The sequence below is a fragment of the Cynocephalus volans genome, chromosome 17 (genome assembly GCF_027409185.1).
Source record: "Cynocephalus volans isolate mCynVol1 chromosome 17, mCynVol1.pri, whole genome shotgun sequence".
NCBI lineage: Eukaryota > Metazoa > Chordata > Mammalia > Dermoptera > Cynocephalidae > Cynocephalus > Cynocephalus volans.
The window spans coordinates 8,954,950-8,961,086 of record NC_084476.1 but is presented as its reverse complement, the minus strand read 5'-3'; positions in this window follow the sequence as shown (position 1 = coordinate 8,961,086).

Below are 6,137 nucleotides of genomic sequence, written 5' to 3'. Positions count from 1 at the left end.
TGCTAGAGTTACCTAGTAACACCCTGGGAATCCAGGAAGCTAAAATTTTGGAAGCTGGAGAGAAAAGGAAAGGTGGGGTCTTGCATGTTTGAATTCAAGCTGACAGGAGCTGGGTGGGTGCTGTGCTGGGTGACCTAACTGATTCTAAACTCCAGAGCTCAGGTAGTCTTTGTTTCTGTTTTTTTGTTTTGTTTTGTTTTTATTGTAACATATTCACAAGGTCCAAAATTCAAAATGTATTTTTGAGGGCCCTGGACTAAGGAAAAAAAATTCAAAATGTACAACAGGGTAGAGAATAAAACATTTCCCTCCTGTCCCTGTCCTCTTACCTTTTACCACCCAGACCCCTCCCCAGGGACTGCCACGTGATCAGCTTCTTCTGAGTCTTTCAAGAGCTGTGTTAAAGGTACACATGCAAATTAGCTAACATGTATTTTTATCCACCCGCTTTGACACAAATGGTTACATACTAACCACTTGGTTTTGGACCTTGCTTTTATTACTTCACCATAGCTCCTGTTGCCTGTTTGTTTTTATGGCTGCAGAGCATTCCATGGTATGGTTATAGCCTTTGTTCCCCAGAAGCTTAAAGAAGTTGTTAGATTGTTTCCAGTCTTTTGCTTTTATAAACCATGTTGCAACAAGTTGCCTCGTTCAGGTGCCATCTCACAGCTGTGGAGTGAATTTGCAGGATAAATTCCCAGAAGGGGGGTTTCTTTTTTTTTTTTTTTTATTTTAAAAGATGACCGGTAAGGGGATCTTAACCCTTGACTTGGTGTTGTCAGCACCACGCTCAGCCAGTGAGCAACCGGCCATCCGTATATGGGATCCGAACCCGGGGCCTTGGTGTTATCAGCACCACACTCGCCCGAGTGAGCCACGGGCCGGCCCTCATGCTCTGGATTTCTAACAGCATAGATCAGTTTCCCCCATTTTTGTATTTTATACAAATGAAATCACATAGTGTATACTATATTGTGTCTTTCACTCAATTCTATGTTTGTAAGCTTCATTCACATCATTCCATGTAACTGGTTATTTTCATTACTTTATAACTGCTCCTTTGTACGAATATCTTACAATGTATTCGTTCTACTGTTAACAAACATTTGTATCATTTCCAGACTTGGGCTATTATTATTATTATTATTTTTTAATGAAGAGGGATGAGGAAGGATATTATGAATCTTGCTGCTGTGGACTTTCTCCTACACATTCATCACACATATTGGTGCATTTGTGTATGCATTTCTGCTGGAGATATAGCCAGGAGAACTCTGGGTCACAGAGGATGCACACATTCAGCTTTGGTAGCCTTGGCACACAGTTTTGCAGAGTGGTCTACCAATCTAGCTGTTGCAAATTCATTGCTTGCCTTACTCATTGTTATTACTTGACAGCCACTGGGATTTGCAAACCCCAGACAAGTTGTCTTCTAACTCTTTTCTTTTCTTTTCCTCCTAACTCTTGACCTGTATCCTTTTCTGAAATAAGTGAAGAATGAATGGGTATTCCAAGCCTTCTCAGGGTACCTGCTTTTCCCTCTTCCTTTGTAATTGTTTTTTTTGCCTGGCCAGTACAGGAATCGGAGCCTGAGCCTGGCTGTTACTCCCACCACACTCTAACCAGCTGAGCTAATTGGCCATCTCTTCCTTTGTAATTCTTGATTGGGAATCTCTCTTTTCAACATTCACCTATCTGTCCAAGGAGAGACCCGGAGGTTGGGAAGGAGTTAGCCAGATGTGGGGGTGGGGGTGGAGGGGACTGAAGAATGCTCCAGGCTGAGGTGAGACAACAGCACATGTTTAAATTTTCTGGAGGCCAAAGGAAAAAAAAAAAAAGGACAAGTTCTCAATAAGGGTAGGACCGCCTACCTAGGGGAAAGGACTGGAGGATGGGTTGCTGGTGTTTCACAAGACCCGTGAGTCTAGAAAGCAACAAACTGCTCTCCTTGAGGAAGAACCTGCCCCCTCCTCCAATACCAAGAGTACCCCTGCAGAGAGACGCAGGGGGCAACTAAAAGAAGTTTACTCTGATTGGAGGGTGGGTGAGAAAGGATGAGGCTGGGGGAGGGGGCATGGAGTGTGTGTGTCCCACTGTCATGTAAATATTCCCTCCAGGCAGGGTGGCTGTAGGGCAGATTTAAACCCTAGCACCCCGGACAGTCTCACTTCTAGGAGCTTCTCCCTGACAAGCAAGGAGACCCTTGGGTCTGGCTCTTGGACTTTCTTCGGCAGCATGGCCCCCAAACGCCAGTCTCCCCTTCTGCCTCAAATGAAGAAACCAAAACCGCCTCCTGTCCCAAGGTCTGAGGAGACATCAACCTCCCTATACTTCCCAAAGAAAGGTACGTGCCTGCACTACATTTTATTGGGAATTTAAGGGATTTGCAAGGACTGACTCTGCATATTTTCCCCCCAATCCCTCTTGAGATGTGACTCCAAACGCCCCTGAAGGGTTTTAAACATGGGGTGGGTGGATTAGGTTTACGCGAAGAAAGAGCCAGAAGTGGTGAAACTGGGAGACCGGGAGCACAAGGAAGCTTATCCCTGTACCCAACCCAACCAATGCTGAGCTTGTCTCCCCAGCCCCCAAACTCCCTCCTCTGGGGCTCCCTGACTAGGCGAGTGCTACCATCAGCCAGCCTGAGTCCTTTCCCCGCCACCCCATCCAGCCAAATCCCCAAGCCCTGGTGGTTCTACCTCCTCAATACCTTGCAGATCCATCCACCTCTCTGTTCCTTCCTGCCGCCACTGGCCCACAACCCTGGCCCGAAATACTGCCACCTCCTCACCTTGCTTCCAGCTTCCTCCTCCTCCCATCCAGCCTGAGCAAAGCCAATCACATGACCAACTCCCTGGCTCAAAACCCTCCCTCACCTCCTCACTGCCCTCCAGGTACAGACTAAGATTTCCGGGGCCCTGCCCACCTGGTCCCGGCAGATCTCTCTGGTTTCACGCTCCTCACATGTCTCACCTGGAGGCCTTCACCTTGTACCCACAACCTCTCCTCACCTCCTGGGACTCTATTCTCTTATCGTGGGGCCTGGACACCCACTTGCCCTTTGTCAGGATGGCTCTCCTCTCCCTATATATACTCTCTGACAGTGCTCTCTCCAGCTCTCTGCTGAAAAGTCACTTCTTGAAGGCATTTTCCTTTGAACCACACTTCGTGGGCATGAGGTGCTCCCTTCTGCCCTGATAGCACCCAGAGTCACTTCAACAAAGCTCTTGCATTATTACATTGAAATAGTAGGTTTCATGCCTGCTCCTCCCCCCATTAGACTGTTAAACTGGAGATGAAGGTTGCGTTTTGCAGATATTTATCTTGGAGCTTGATACAAAGTTGACTGTTCTGATAATTAGGTCTCCCTCACAGATTTGGGGATGCATGGAGGTCTTCTCCGGTTGGGCTTGGATAAGTACAAGGCAGGAAAGCAGGCACAAAGTATTGACTTAGCTGGAGGCCATGAGCCACATTTGTGGAAGGAGCACTGAATGAGGACCTGTTGTGTCAGTCCCTTGCCTTCTAAAGGGGATGCAAAGACCCCTGTCCAGCTGATGCCCTAGTTTGGGGAATAACAAGGTTTGAAATCTACATGGTTGGGTAAGTGATATAACCTGTGTTTGTTTCCTCTTTCATAAAATGGGTTCAACAGAACCTACTTCTCAGGCTTGCTGTGAGGCTTAAACTAAGTAAAACACTTAAGATGGCAACTGGCACATAATCAGTGCTCTCAAGATGGGCAGTGAATTCCTTCCCATTTGTGCAGCAAAATGTGGGCAAGTCTCCTGGGCTCCTTCCATTTAGCTTCCTGGGAGAATTAACAGGACCAGAATGGATGGGAAGGTACAATCACAGTCCCTGCAGAGCTGTTCATTTAAACCAAAATAACAGCTTATGCTGCTTCGCAGGTACCGATGACCTGCCAAGCACTGTGCTAAACACTTCTCTATTCCTTCAGTCCCATCAGCAGCATGTGGCCGATATGCCCATTTTACAGATCAGAAAAAGGAGGCTCAAAGAGGTGTGGAAGGGGTGGCCAAGGCCATCCTAAGATTTTCCAGTCGGTGGTCAGGACACTGCATCTCTGTTCCGGTGGAGTTTTTCTGGCCGTGGGGGGAGGGAGGAAGTCTTTCCCCGTTAAAGGAAACTGGGAAGAGGAGAGCGAAGTGAGAGGCCAAGGAGGGAATGCAGAGCTGGTGTTAGAGGGAAGAGACCACAGTCCTTGGAGTGGGTGAATTATCTCTTGGTGTGCCCATGCCACTCCCTTGTTTACTGAAACTCCTGCTCTTTTGCTTTCTCTTTCTCTTCCACTTCCTAGTGTGCTTCTTGTATTCATCTTGAGAAGTGCTGTGGGAAAGGCTGGAAAGAGGAACAGGATGGCTCTAAAGGCCACTGGGAGGGTTGGAAGAGAGTCTTGGAGCCCATTGCCTCATCAGAAGAATTTACAAGGTTCCCTGGGACCCCTGCACATGCTTGAGAAACAGGCAGATCAGGCACCTAGGAGATACTGTGGGTCGCTGGTACCAACCTGTGAAATAGGTTTTGTGGATACAAGCAACAGCCCTCAGCAGTGTTTTTCAGACTGAGATTCATTCCAGTAGTGGGTCATGAAATCAATTTAGTGGCATGCAACCTGCATTAAAAAAAACCAAAATAACAAAAGAAAAAATATATATATAAAAAAACCCAAGAAAGATGAAAAAAAAAAAAAAACAATAGAAAATTAGAGTCACATCACTCTTAGAAAAGGTAAATATTATCTGGTGTACAGATGTGTATTGGGTCATGAAGGCAAATGTACTTCTTACTGTAGGTCATGTTAAAATAGAAATTACTGTCTTAGGGCAAAGGTTTTGTCATCTGCTAGCCTGATTATAATTTTGATCTGCCGCTTGCATCAAAGTTCAGTTTATTTGTGAAATGAGAATATTAAAACCTACCTTGTATTTTGTGAGAATTAAGTGAAAAAATGCATGTAGTGTTCACAGCCTGTGGCTCATGGTACGTGTGCTCCAGTGATGTAGAGCCTGCTCACAACAGCTGATTGTGGTATTTCTTTGCAACCCTGTTCAGCGACATCGCAGTGGTAGCTTGAAACTCGCTTCAGTGAAAGTATCTACATCACTGAAATTAACAAATGCTACAAATCAGTTTTTTGTTTGTTTGTTTGTTTTCTCTTTTCCCCTGGGAGCTGATTGTTAAACACTTAACAGTTAATCAGTGGTGCTAACCATTCGTCCTTGAAAGAGCCTGTCCAATTGGGATAGACATGAATTGAGCTGGATTCAAATGATAGTAAGGTTTGGAAGGAAAAGATTAAGTGAATTTTTAGATTTGGGGGGAAGTTCCAAGAGACATTTGCGTTCTCTACCCATAGACCATGTTTCATTTATTTGATGTTTATCCATCACCCACAGTGGACTGTCAAGCATAGGAGCTAATAGTAAAATGTGAGTGCTGGAAGGTAAATAATCCAACTCCAGGTTCATTTTTCTTTATTTATTTTTTTTATAAAGATGACCGGTAAGGGGATCTTAACCCTTGACTTGGTGTTGTCAGCAACAGGCTCTCCCAAGTGAGCCACGGTCCGGCCCCAACCCCAAGTTCTGATTACAAACGCCCAGGGAGAAATTTCAGGCTCCTTGTCCATATGTTGGGGCCCTGGGGTGTAGCATGTGCATCTGAATTACGTAGGAGGCGTTATTTCGACAGAAATGCCTCGGCCCTGCGCAGCAGTTCAGGGCTGGACGGCCTCTCCCGTGGGGCGGTTGCTCGGCCTCGCGCACGCTGGGACCGGCACTCAGCACTCGGGACGGTTTCTTGCAAGCACGAGGCACTGAGTTGGGCCGAGACGACCCACGGATGAATGTGGCGCGCCTCCCTGCCTACAGGGGACTTCCAGTTTAGCGTGGTTCTGCTTAGAGGTCACAACCGACCCGACGTTTACGATTTCATCGCAGAAGCGGCTCCATTAAGGCGAAGTGACCTGCCCACGTCCTGTTAGGCAGGGCTTGGACCAAGACACAGCAATGGCCCTGCGAGTGGACTGGGCAGCTTCAGGCTTGACAAACAAGCCCGAGTGTGAGTCCGGGCGGCAGCTTCCCCGTCCCTCGACTAGGGCGGAGGTGTCG